Source organism: Schistocerca piceifrons, chromosome 2 (assembly GCF_021461385.2).
Source record: "Schistocerca piceifrons isolate TAMUIC-IGC-003096 chromosome 2, iqSchPice1.1, whole genome shotgun sequence".
Taxonomy (NCBI): domain Eukaryota; kingdom Metazoa; phylum Arthropoda; class Insecta; order Orthoptera; family Acrididae; genus Schistocerca; species Schistocerca piceifrons.
Window position 1 is genome coordinate 372281044 of NC_060139.1, and position 12644 is coordinate 372293687.

At 41.5% G+C, this 12644-nt stretch overlaps 1 protein-coding gene across 4 annotated transcripts in view; it reads left to right on the forward strand.

The window, feature by feature from the left end:
• LOC124777540 (dual specificity mitogen-activated protein kinase kinase 4-like) overlaps window positions 1–12644 on the forward strand; it is a 135342-nt gene that overhangs the window by 61512 nt on the left and 61186 nt on the right. The gene's annotated exons all lie outside the window — the stretch shown is intronic.

Sequence of the window (12644 nt, forward strand, 5' to 3'; positions counted from 1 at the left end):
CAGGTGTCCAGCCGGATCCGATCATCAAAGTTCCACGATATTTCGGCGAATAACTGTTCTGCCATCATCAGGTGGTGCTGATGGAATGATCTGTCTGCGCTGTGTCCGTGGTATTTATGTCAGCGGCCAGTCTGGCCCTGACCAGGGCCAGACTGGCTCTTCGCTTAATACAATTTGCTGCAGGCGTGCATACGTGATGCATCATTTTGGCCAAAGTAGGTATGGTGTTTTCATCCCTACACCTTAGTAAAAAGGTGAGAGAACTCAGCAGACGTCCTTTCTGGTTTTGAAGCTTCCAGTTTCTTCACCAGTTGGTACATATTCTCCCCGTAGAGGTTGGTAATATGTGATCTGAGGCTTAAGCGAAGAGCCAGTCTGGCCCTGGTCAGGGAGAGGATTCGCTACACCCGTCTACTACTCGACAAGAACGCCAAGGAGCTGCTGCATCTTCACCTACGATTATCCTTCGTACTCCAAGATCACTCCTGGGAATGGATGGACGGTGTTACCTGGGCCCAGGCAGACTGGACCCACCGGAAATCCACGGAGAAGCAGATCACCAAGTTTGCATGACTACCTGGCAAATCGAAAACCGAAAAATGATATAGTGCCCACTAGACGGTCCGTGATTAATCTCATGGGTAAACCACTCGACGACACAGCTACAGCTGTACTTGAAAAAGGACTCAATTTCGCACCGACACCTGCATCTCTGCCGTTCAGTGAAATAATCTCTTCAGTAGAACTGGCAGTCTGTGGCTTACCAGATGACAAAGCAGAAGAAATCAGAAGGGAAACTTGCCGGATTGTTTCAAGGGCAACACTGGCCAGAAGCAACATCTCGGGAGCAGAAAGAGCAGCACTACGAGCCCTCAGAGACAATAAGGAGATAATCGTTCTTCCTGTCGACAAAGGAAATGCCACAGTCATCTTTGAGAGATGCGACTATGAACAGAAGATGCTGCAATTGCTAGACGATCCAGCATATCGGAAAATCAACACAGGCCCGACCAGGAAGATACAACAAAGCACTGCCACCCTTGCTGAAAAATGGCGCACTTGAGGACAAGGACATCAAAAGACTTTGCCAATATTCAGCGGTAGCTCCGAGGATATATGGTCCCCCAAAAATGCACAAAGAAGGGATGCGACCCATAGTCAGCAACATAGGGGTACCAACGTATCTTTTGGCACAGCACTCGGTGGGTATGCTAAGACCCCATGTGGGGAAATGTGCGCACCATATCCGGAACCTGACGGACTTCATTGGCTGCCTGAAGGAGATGACAGTACAAGAATCCGACATCATGGTCAGCTTCGATGTCGTTTCATTACTCGCACGTGTCCCGCTGGAATATTCTCTCTACTTAATCAGTGAGAAATTCGGGCCTGACCTGACACAACTGTTCAGGCACATGTTAACATCATGTACTTTGTCTTCAATGGTCAATACTACGAGCAGACTGACGGAGTAGCCATGGGGAGCCCGCTCTCCCCAGTGGTGGCCTACCTGTTCATGGAGAATTTCGAAGAGAAAGCACTGGAAGCTGCCAAACTGAAACCTGTATGCTTCTTTCGCTACGTGGATGACAAGTTCATCATCTGGCCACATGGACAAGAACAGCTACGGATACTTTCTACAACATCTAAATTCGGTCCACAGTAACATTCAGTTCACCATGGAGACTGAGAAAGATGGAAAACTACCCTTTCTTGATGTCCTAGTGGAATGTATGTCTGATGGCTCACTGGGTCACAGTGTGTACCGCAAGCCTACACACAGTGACCTGTACCTACATGCCTCCAGCTGCCACCATCCGGTGCAGCTTAATGGAATGCTCAAGACCTTGGTACATAGAGTACACTGTGTGTAGGCTTGCGGTACACACTGTGACCTGTACCTACATGCCTCCAGCTGCCACCATCCGGTGCAGCTTAATGGAATGCTCAACACCTTGGTACATAGAGTACACTCGATCTCTGATGAACAGAACTTGCCAACAGAACTCAAACACCTGGAGACCGTGTTCTGCAAGAATGGGTATGGCAACCGCCAAATCCAGCAGTGCAGCAAGAACCGAGATGAAGAACAACCCGAAGAAGAGAAGCAAGCTCGGGCCTTTCTGCCGTTTGCTGGCAATGTGTCGTCAAAAATAGGGAGACTGTTAAGGCGACACAAGACTGACACAGTCTTCCGACCACCAGCAAAGATTCGTGACCTACTAGGAACGGCAAAAGATGACGTAGGCCTTAAGAAAGCGGGCGTATACAAAATCCCGTGCGACTGTGGCAAATCCTACATCGGCCTAACAGTTCGCACGGTTGAGGACCGATGCAAGGAACACGAATGTCACACCCACTTTCGCCAACCCAGCCATTCGGCCCTAGGAGGACACTGCATTGAAACTGGACACACAGCGAGATTCAAAGAGATAAAAATCCTGCCAGCCACAAGTGCCTACTGGGACAGTACCTACAAGGAGGCCATAGAAATTTGTGTAAGAGATAACCTCATCAACAGGGACATCGGGTTTCAACTTAGCAAGGCCTGGAAACCATTGTTAAACACCATCAAAGAGCAACGGCGTGAGCGGACGTGAGATCCTTCCACCACGGAGGACGGAGATGAACTGCGCCTACCACCGGGCCTGGCTGCAGCTAACCCCCCCCTTTCCCATCTCCCACCACGCGGCACTCCGCTCCACCGGCCGTCCGCGCCGGGTACGACTCGGGACCCTGCGGACATAAATACCATGGACACAGCGCAGACAGATCATTCCATCAGCACCACCTGATGATGGCAGAACGGTTATTCACTGAAATATCATGGAACTTCGACGATCGAATCCTGCTGGACACCCGAGAACCTCGGATACAGCGCACTCGCTGGGAAGGCCTCAGATCACATAGTGAAAAGCTTGTTTTCTTTTTACCTAATGTGCTACATGGCACTGGGGTTGTATGGTTTGTATATGTTTAAAGTTGTTGAAATTGCTTCTTTTTGTGTGCGCTTTAATATGGTGATGGTTTCTCTACCTTTGCATTGCTTTTGGTTAACAAAGCAGCTTATGCTTGGATAGTGGATTGTTATAAAGAAAATGAACTTGTTTGGGTTTCTGCTTGTTTATCTTTGAGCCTTTTACCAGAGTGTGTAGGCAGTTAATATACATTTTTGTTATTGGTTGTGTTTACAATAATTTAAGAGGTATGAAAAACAGACAGATGTAGAAAACTGATGTAAACACAAATTTACCACTGTAATGCATTCCTGGACGGGTTGGGGATTTTCTCCGCCTGGGGACTGGGTGTTCATGTTGTCCTCATCATTTCATCATCATCATAATTTGTGTAAAACTTGGGACTTGGTACACGTGCTGGTGACCGCACAGTTGAGTGCCCCACAAACCAAACATCATTGTCAACACTGTAGTACATCAAAATAACATGAAGTTGTGCATATTATGTGTTGAGGAGTGTAATTAACTTCTGTTGTTTGAGTTTTTCAGTAATTATTTGATCAAAATGTTGTTTCTATATCTGCTTAAGGTGAATCTCTTGCTGAATGAGCACAAAAGGGATGGGCTAAACAACTTTTTACATCCAGCACTTTAGGTACCCATAGTGACTGCATATATTTAAAGCATTTTCAAGCTGCAAAACTTTGTGATATCAGAAACAGATTGTTTAATGAGCTACTAATGTCTGATTCGTTTTTTTGTCCAACCTGCTTGTGATATCTAGTGCATTCTGTGTTTGCATCGTGTGTTTGTGTAAAATGAAATGAGTCTTACAAAGAAGACTGCATTATTTTAAGTTCTTTGCTTAACGCAACAGCAGATATAGTCGTGCAAACAAAGCCATTAAGTAACAGCCATTAACACTTAGGTATTTCATGCTATTAGAGCCAACCTGTCATCATCACTTTCTGACACAGATGACTCGCACTCGCCAAGATTTCTATTAATATGATCCATGATCATGCTCCTCCTAATTTTTCTGTGGTAATCTTTATTCTACAGTTTTCTGTGTGTCTTATGCAAGCTGCCCATGCAGGTGTTGAGGTAGTGTCTATTGCTTCGTTTGTGCCTCTCAGCATTTTGCAGTTTGGAATGTATTATTATTCTCCACTATGTATGACTGTACACGAATCCATACTCGCTTTGTTGGGCTACAATGACACTATTATGGTGGTAGTCAAACAACACAGTGCCCATACCGATTCAAAATTTCATCAATAAATTTGGTATGCTAGTTCGTGGGCAGTGAGAAGAACCCGCTGTTCTCTTCTGAATTAACAGTGACGTGAAGTCAAGTACCCATTGAACTTGTGCTAATATGGGTACTAAAAAAGATATATAGGAGGCACAAGTTTGTGGTGACTGATTTATTTAATGACACAGGTTGATATAATCATCATCAGATAATCAAAATATGAACTGGACCAATATACGAGTAGTATGGAGTCATGTAAATTACATCAAGATAACACGTCCCATGTCATATTTGCATGTGCCTAAATTACATGACCCCATACTACTTGCATGTGAATCCTATTCATATTTTGATTATCTGATGATGATTACATCAAAATTGTCATTAAATGAACTAGTCACCACATAACTGGTGACTTCTATATATTTTTTGTAGTGTCTGTATGAACACTGTTTGAATGGTTAAAAAACTCTCCTCTGGTCTGTGACAAACCAAGAGGTATTCTGTATGAGGCAAACTCGGCAATAATGTCTGTCTTTTTGATGTTCCCAGTTGGAGCTTAGTTCACTTGTGCAGAGTAGTTGATCACGTTATCCACAACTATAATCAAACATGCAAGAATACACAGCAACAACAGTTTTCAAAGACATTGTATGAGATATGAGAATGGTAATCTTCAGAATTTGTAGTTTGCTAATTCTGGAGAATAAAGCCAGTTTCTACAGCACCTTAAAAATCAACTTTGGAGAATAAAGCCAGTTTCTACTGATCTAACGTGAAGCACTATGTCACTTACCGTGCCAACTGGAACTTTTAGTCCATCGTACCCATTACTTAATTGCAGCACATTCCTCTTGCCTAGTTGTGATTGATTTTAGTTTCATCTGTAGTGAAGTCTCTATTTACACTTTTCAAGTTACTTTAAGCATGTTCTTTATAAAAATCAGTAAGCCATTTTATTAATTGTATTGGCTTTCGATCTGAAACACTTAGTTTTACATAGGGTTGATGTATCATGAACAGATTGATAGTGTCTACTTTTCACAAAAAATTCAGAACTGTAGTTTATTCGCATTTCTTGTCATTATTATTTTTCTATTTAGTTTTCTAATTCATAAATGTGTTTGAACGTTCTGATGTCTACATCTGCAGCAGATTTTATTTTATTTTATTTTATTTTTTCGCTTGCCCACATACAGCACAGGCATGTTATTAATTCATAAACATGTACAGTTGTTCTAAGCCTTGTGAGAACAGGTTGAATTATATAAATTAATAGAGTATCATTACCAGCAGGCATTCTTGATGCTTGACTATAAATGACACACACACACACACACACACACACACACACACACACACACACACACACACACACACAAATTCCTGCTACGTCTGTTATTTAACAGCTGGTCTTTCACAACTAAATACGTTTTGTGGTTTTCCATCCTCGTGCAAAGATCAGAACATATTAAAATCGATTGATATAGAGTTTTTTTTATTGTTTGTGGTAATCTAATGATCAGAACAACAAGAAAAAGCTATCTTATACATGGTGTCCCAGGAGGAATGGTCAATATATAGGGATATGATGTAAATGATCTTTTTTTCTTAATAATAAAGGATGGGGCCCCTCCACGCCCACACCAACGTGGTGACCAAACCAAAAGTTCTACTTTCACCTCCGTATAACATGTTTGTTTTTGAATCAGGAGTCACAGGATGCGGGCTGTGGTGTTATATATGTGCCTGGGTAAGATTACTCATTAACATGGTCCATCAGGAGATAGAAAGTGGATGAAAGCGATAGAAGGGTAGCGGTTGTAAGGGCAGAGGAAAAAAAGTTCCAAGGCAGGCGCCAAGGTAAAAAAACCTCTGCGACAGTGCAAGCAAGGTGTGGTTATGTTAGTGCGAGGTATCGTGCATTGTTACCTTTGTCGTTGCTGGAGCTCGTTGCGGGGCTTGCTGCAGTTGCTGCGTCCCTGCAACAATTCAAGGTCGTTGTACATTAGTGGGCGATCGGTCATAGATTGACTCACAGACAGTGTAGGGGGTGTGTGTGGTTAGTTTGCGTGCTGTGTATAGTACAGTTTCCCTGCGGTTGCCTGTTTTTTGGCTGGTTGAGCATCTGGGGTTACCAGTAGTAGCTGTGTTGCAGGGGCTCGCCAATACTGCCGTGTTAGCGTGCTATGGACCATAGATGTTTAGTTCCTAGCCAATAGTGTCTTTGGTCTGTTATGCTTCCATCTATGGTTGTGGTCGTAGTTACCCAGAGAAAGGATAAACGGGTTGCGCGAGTGTCTCGTGTTATTGTACATTCGTGTGGAGAGTTTTTGGAATACCTGCAAGATGGTATCTAGCTGGTATTTCCGGTGAAGGTCCGTGATGCGTGTGTAGCGCGGAGCGTTGCTTATGATTTTGAGTACTTTGATCTGTATGAGCTGCAGACGGCACAGGCGAGTAGGCGCAGCATATCCCCAGACAGGGGCTGCGTACATCATCAGGGGTTGAATAAGTGTCATGTACATGGACCTAGACACCTTCCTATTCAGTGTGCTATGCCTGTTAAGCATAGGGTAGAGTTGTTTGAGCCTCGCGTTTGCTTTGTTGGTCACGTGTTGGATGTGGTCCCCCCAGAGTAGTTTCCTGTCCAGCCAGATACCGAGGTATTTGACCTTCTCGCGGAAACGTATTGGGCGTGTGTGTAGTGTTATTGGGTTGCAGTGCTGATGTTTGCGCAGTTGCTTCGGTCTTCTAGTGAACAGAATGGCTTCGCATTTGTCGGCGTTTACTCTAACACGCCATTTCACCAGCCAAGGCTCCGCCGTTCTGAGTGCAGTCTGTATCGTGAGTTAATGTTAGATGGCTTCCAATCTTGGGCAAGGATGGCGGTGTCATCCACGTAGATTGCCACCATCGTGTTGTGTGTAACTGGGAGGTCGTTAATGTAGTGGTTAAACAGTAAGGGCCCTAGGATGCTTCCTTGGGGTACTCCTGCCTGGATACCATGTTGTGTCGATTTGGAATGATCATATCTACATCTACATATATACTCCGCTAGCTACCAAGCGGTGTGTGGCAGAGGACACTATTCGCACCAAAGTCATATTTTTCCACTCTGTTCCATTCGCGGATTACGTGAGGGAAAAATGACTGACTGAATGCCTCAGTACAAGCTCTAATTTCCGTTATCTTTCAGTGGTGATCATTGCGCGATTTGAAAGATGGTGGTAATAATATATGTTCTACATCCTCAGCGAAGATCGGGTTTTAGAATTTAGTGAGGAGCCCCTTCCATTTAGCACGTCGTCTATTTGCAAGTGTGTCCCACTTCACATTTTATATGAGGTTTGTAGTGCTCTTGCTATGGCTAAATGTACCAGTCATGAATCTAGCCACTCTTCTTTGGACCATCTCAATCTCTTGAATCAGACCCAACTAGTAAGGGTCCAATACAGACGAAGAAGACTGGAGGAACTTAAGTATTGTAAGCAATTTCCTTTGCTGAAGTACTGCAAAGTGCTACCAATCAATCGCAATCTAGAGTTTGCCTTACCCGTTACTTCTGTGATCTGATCGTTCCATTTGAGATCATTTCGAATAGTCACACCCAGATACTTGACAGATGTTACCGCTTTCAAAGACTGGGCATTTGTTTTGTACTCATACATTAATGGGGATTTTCGCTTTGTTATATGCAGTAGGTTACACTTACTAATATTGAGAGATAGTTGCCAGTCATTACACCATGCATTTATTTTCTGCAAATCCTCAGTGATTGTTCACAACTTTCCTGTGGTACTACTTTCCTGTAGGCTACAGCATCATCAGCAAACAGTCTAATGCCGCTGTCAGTACCATCAACCAGATCACTTATGTAAATCGTAAAAAGCAGTGGACCTATTACGCTGCCCTGCGACACACCTGATGTTATGCTTGGTTCTATTGAAGTCTCCCCATCCAGGACGACATACTGCTCTCTGCCTGTTAGAAAACTTTCTATCCAACCATAGACCGTAGGCGCGCTCTTTTTGGAGCAAGCGACAGTGCAGAACTGAGTCGAACGCCTTTTGAAAGTCGAGGAATATGTCATCGCCCTGGGTGCCGATATCTGGAGTCCAGAAAGGTCATTATGTCTGAACACAAAATATGTGTCATGATTCTACAACAAATCGATATCGGTGAAATTGGCCGGTAATTATGTGCATCCGATTTTCTACCCTTTTTATAGATTGCTATGACCTGGGCCTTCTTCCAATCCCATGGAACTTTCCACTGTTCCAATAATCTCTGGTAGATGATGGATAAGAGTGGTGCTATATTTGTAGCATAGTCAACATAAAATCTTACGGGGATACCGTCTGGGTCAGATGCCTTTGTGGCATCTAAGGATCTTAACTGCTCTACAATTCTAGATACACTAAACATTATGTCAGCCATCCTTGCATTTGTTCGATAATTGAAAGGGGAATGGTGCTGCAGTCCTGTACTTTAAACAAATTTTTGAAAGCTAGGTTTAGAATTTCGGCCTTCTGTTTGACATCATCTGTTACATTACCCATACTGTCAGCAAGAGAAGGTATTGAATTATTTGTAGCATTCATAGATTTTATGTACGACCAAAATTTTTTTGGGCTTATTTTTAGAATCTTCAGATAAAATATTGCTTTCAAATACCTTAAAAGAATCTCTCATTGACCTCTTGACAGCTGCTTTCATTTCGCATAATTTCTGTTTGTCAGTGGAGCATTGACTACATTTAAAACAACTGTTCAAAATTCTCTGCTTTCTCAGGAACTTCCTAATATGTTCGTTGAACCAAGGTGGATCCTTTCCCTCCCCTATATTTTTGCTAGGCACATATTTCTCTAGCATGTGGTGGACAATACCTTTAAATTCCGACCAAAGATACTCATTATCTTTGTGTCCCGCGGTGAATGCTAGGAGCTGACTATGAAGATATCCATTAATGGCACTTTTATTTGCTTTCCCAAACAAGAAAACTCTACACTTTTTTTTTTTGCAGCTTCCCCTGACATAGAAGCCACGACGACATTATGGTTGCTAGTACCTTTTTCTAGATAAACTTCCTCAAAAAGATCAGGTCTGTTTGTCACCAAGATATCTAATATGTTCCCATCTCGAGTTAGTTTTCTAACAAATTGCTCAAGGTTGTATGTTAAGAGCGCTCCTAGAATAACTTCACACGAGTCTTTGCTTCTGCCCCCTGTGATAAATGTGTAATTTTCCCAGTCAATGGACACTGAGATTAAAGCCTCCACCTATGACTAATGGATAATTTGGATATTCATTTCCTATGTACTCAAGACTTTCCCTGGCACATTCTGTGACATTTGTTGTGGATGCTGGTGGTCTATAAAAACATCCTAATACAATGGTCACTCCTTGTATGATTGGCAACTTTATCCAGGCTATTTCACAGCCCGACCCAGTATTGATCTCAACTGCATTTAAGCAGCTTTTAACTGCAATGAACACATCACCTCCCATAGCGTCAGTCCTATCCTTCCTAAACATTTTCTAATCTGAGTTCAAATTTTCACTGCTATTTAGTCTGGTTTCGACCAGCTTCCGTTACCTGATATAATATTGGCATTACTATTGTTTATTCTGTAGAGTAACTCTGGGATCTTGCTACGCTTCGACAATGCAATGAAGCAAAACATTTCATATGGTCATATACCCTATTCTGAGTGGTTTCCAAAATAGAACACATTGTGAAGGTTCAGTTAATTTTTTTATTTATTATTTTTTTTTTAAATTTTCTTATTGACCAACTAAGATAAACGTAACAACTTCAGTTGCACTTCTTTTCTTGTTGTTTTCTGTTTTTCCAGTACTCTTTCATCTTCTCCTCATGTTCGCATTTCCTTTCTTCTTTACATGTTGTTCTTGATTTCTTGTTTCTTCTACATTTAAAGCCTTCTAAATTTAATGTTTTATGCTTAAAAATTCTCCTGTCGTTTCTGATTCATTAAGTTGTTACTCTCCTTTTTTTTATTTCTGTAATCTGTGCTATTGACGATTCCTTCTTCCAGAAATGCAGGAATATTTGTTTCATGAGCCTGTTCTCTCATACATTCAGTAAAGGTGTACAAAAAAGATTAATCTTCTTTTAGCCATTACTTCTGATATTTTGTCTGTATTTTTGTAGATCTCATCATTACTTCTCATTTTCCAGCCATTTGTAGTTTGTATTGCACTCATTATTTTTCTAACTACCCGTATCTTTCAAGTACCTCTATTGTGCCCGGCTTATAGTTCATTGTTAGGTATTCACATCCATATAAACATTCTAGTTGTACCACTGTGGTTTAGTGTTTCAGGTTTCAGTTTTTTAAGATATACTTTCTTTTGTAAATATTCTTTGTCGAACCATATGCTCTCATCGTTTTGTTAACTCTTACATTTACTGCATATTTTTCTAGTCTATTTTGTTGTATAGTTTCTCCAAGATATTTGAATTTACTTACTCACTCTGTTTTACTTATTTGTGTTTCTATGAATTTTGGTGCATTTTTAATGTTTGTCATCAATTTTGTTTTTTTTACAGCTGAAATTTTGAGACCAGTTCTGTTTGCTATTTTATCCAGAAGATTTATTTCAATGACTGTGTTTGTCAGATTTTCAGAAAGTATTGCATAATCATCTGCAAAACCCAGGCAGTGTAGCTTAATACCATTAGTTTTCCTCCCTAGAATTGTTGGTTCAATTTTTGTGATTCTTTAGTGTCAAAGTGCAGAGCCTTACAATTTTTTCTTCAATTCAGCTAAACAGTAAAAGTGATAAACCATCTTTTTCCCTTCTTCAGAAACACTTTTCTTGCCACAGCCAGACTACATTCCATTATCCTCGTTTTGCATTTGTTGATGTTCATCTTATATCATCCTGTCCATTCCATTCAACTGCTTTTCCAGGTTCTTTGCTGACTCTGACAGGATTACAATGTCATTGGCAAACCGCAAAGTTTTTATTTCTTCTCCATGGGTTTTAATACCTAATCCAAATTTTTCTTTTGTTTCCTTTACTGATTGCTCAATACACAGACTGAATAACATCCCTTCATCATCTGCGAAGATAGTTGGCATATAAACTTGTGCTACTGTGGTAGGAGTGGGCTTCGTGTGTATCTTGGCTACAATAATGCGTTCACTATGCTGTTCGTAGTAGCTTATCTGCGTTTTTATTTTTTTATTCATTATTAAACCTACTCCTGCATTACCCATATTTGATTTTGTATTCATAACCCTGTATTCACCTGACCAGAAGTCTTGTTCCTGCTGCCACTGAACTTCACCAATTCCCACTATATCTAACTTTAACCTATCAGTTTCCCTTTTTAACTTTTTAAATTTTCTAACCTACCTGCCCGATTAAGGGATCCAACATTCCATGCTCCGATCTGTAGAACGCCAGTTTTCTTTCCCCTAATAATGATGTCCTCTTGAGTAGTCCCCACCCGGAGATCCAAATGGAGGACTATTTTACCTCCGGAATATTTTACCCAAGAGGATGCCATCATCATTTAACCATACAGTAAAGCTACATGCCCTCAGGAAAAATTATGGCTGTAGTTTCCCCTTGCTTTCAGCTGTTCGCAGTATGAGCACAGCAAGGCCATTTTGGTTAATGTTACAAGGCCAGATCAGCCAGTCATCCAGACTGTCGCCCCTGCAACCGCTGAAAAGGCTGCTGCCCCTCTTCATTAACCACATGTTTGTCTGGCCTCTCAACAGATATCCATCCATTGTGGTTGCACCTACGGTATGGCTGTCTGTGTCGCTGAGGCACGCAAGAGAGATGGGGAGAGAATGGGGAGATAGAAAGTGGGGATTATCAGCTCTTTTACTCAGGGGAAATCAAGAGTGGTGAAAACGGAGTAGGAATATTGATAAGGCAAAAGTTGAAAAATAAGGTAATGTAGGTACAATATATTGATGGAAGACTGATGATGATACGACGGAAGGGTAGTTCAAAAGATTTGGTGTTAATACGGGTGTATATGCTAACCAGCCAGCATAGAGATGAGGAAGTGGAAGAATATTATGAGAATATTGCTTTATCATCATGGGGGACTGGAATGCATTGGTGGGTGAAGGAAGAGATGAAGATGCAGTAGGAAAATTTGGATTAGGAATAAGAAATGAGAGAGGTAAACGACTACTTAGTTTCTGTAAAGAAAATTCATTATCAGTGGGTAACACATTATTTGAACACCACAAAAGGAGACATTACACATAGATATCAAATTTGAATGGGGAAAGATATCAATTGGACTACATCCTGATAAAAAAGGTTTAGGAACTGTTTGAAGAATGCTAAAGCTTATCCAGGAGCAGATATAAATTCAGACCACAACCTAGTAATGGGAGAAATACAGGTGAAGTTGAAGAGAGTCTGGAGAGGTAAAG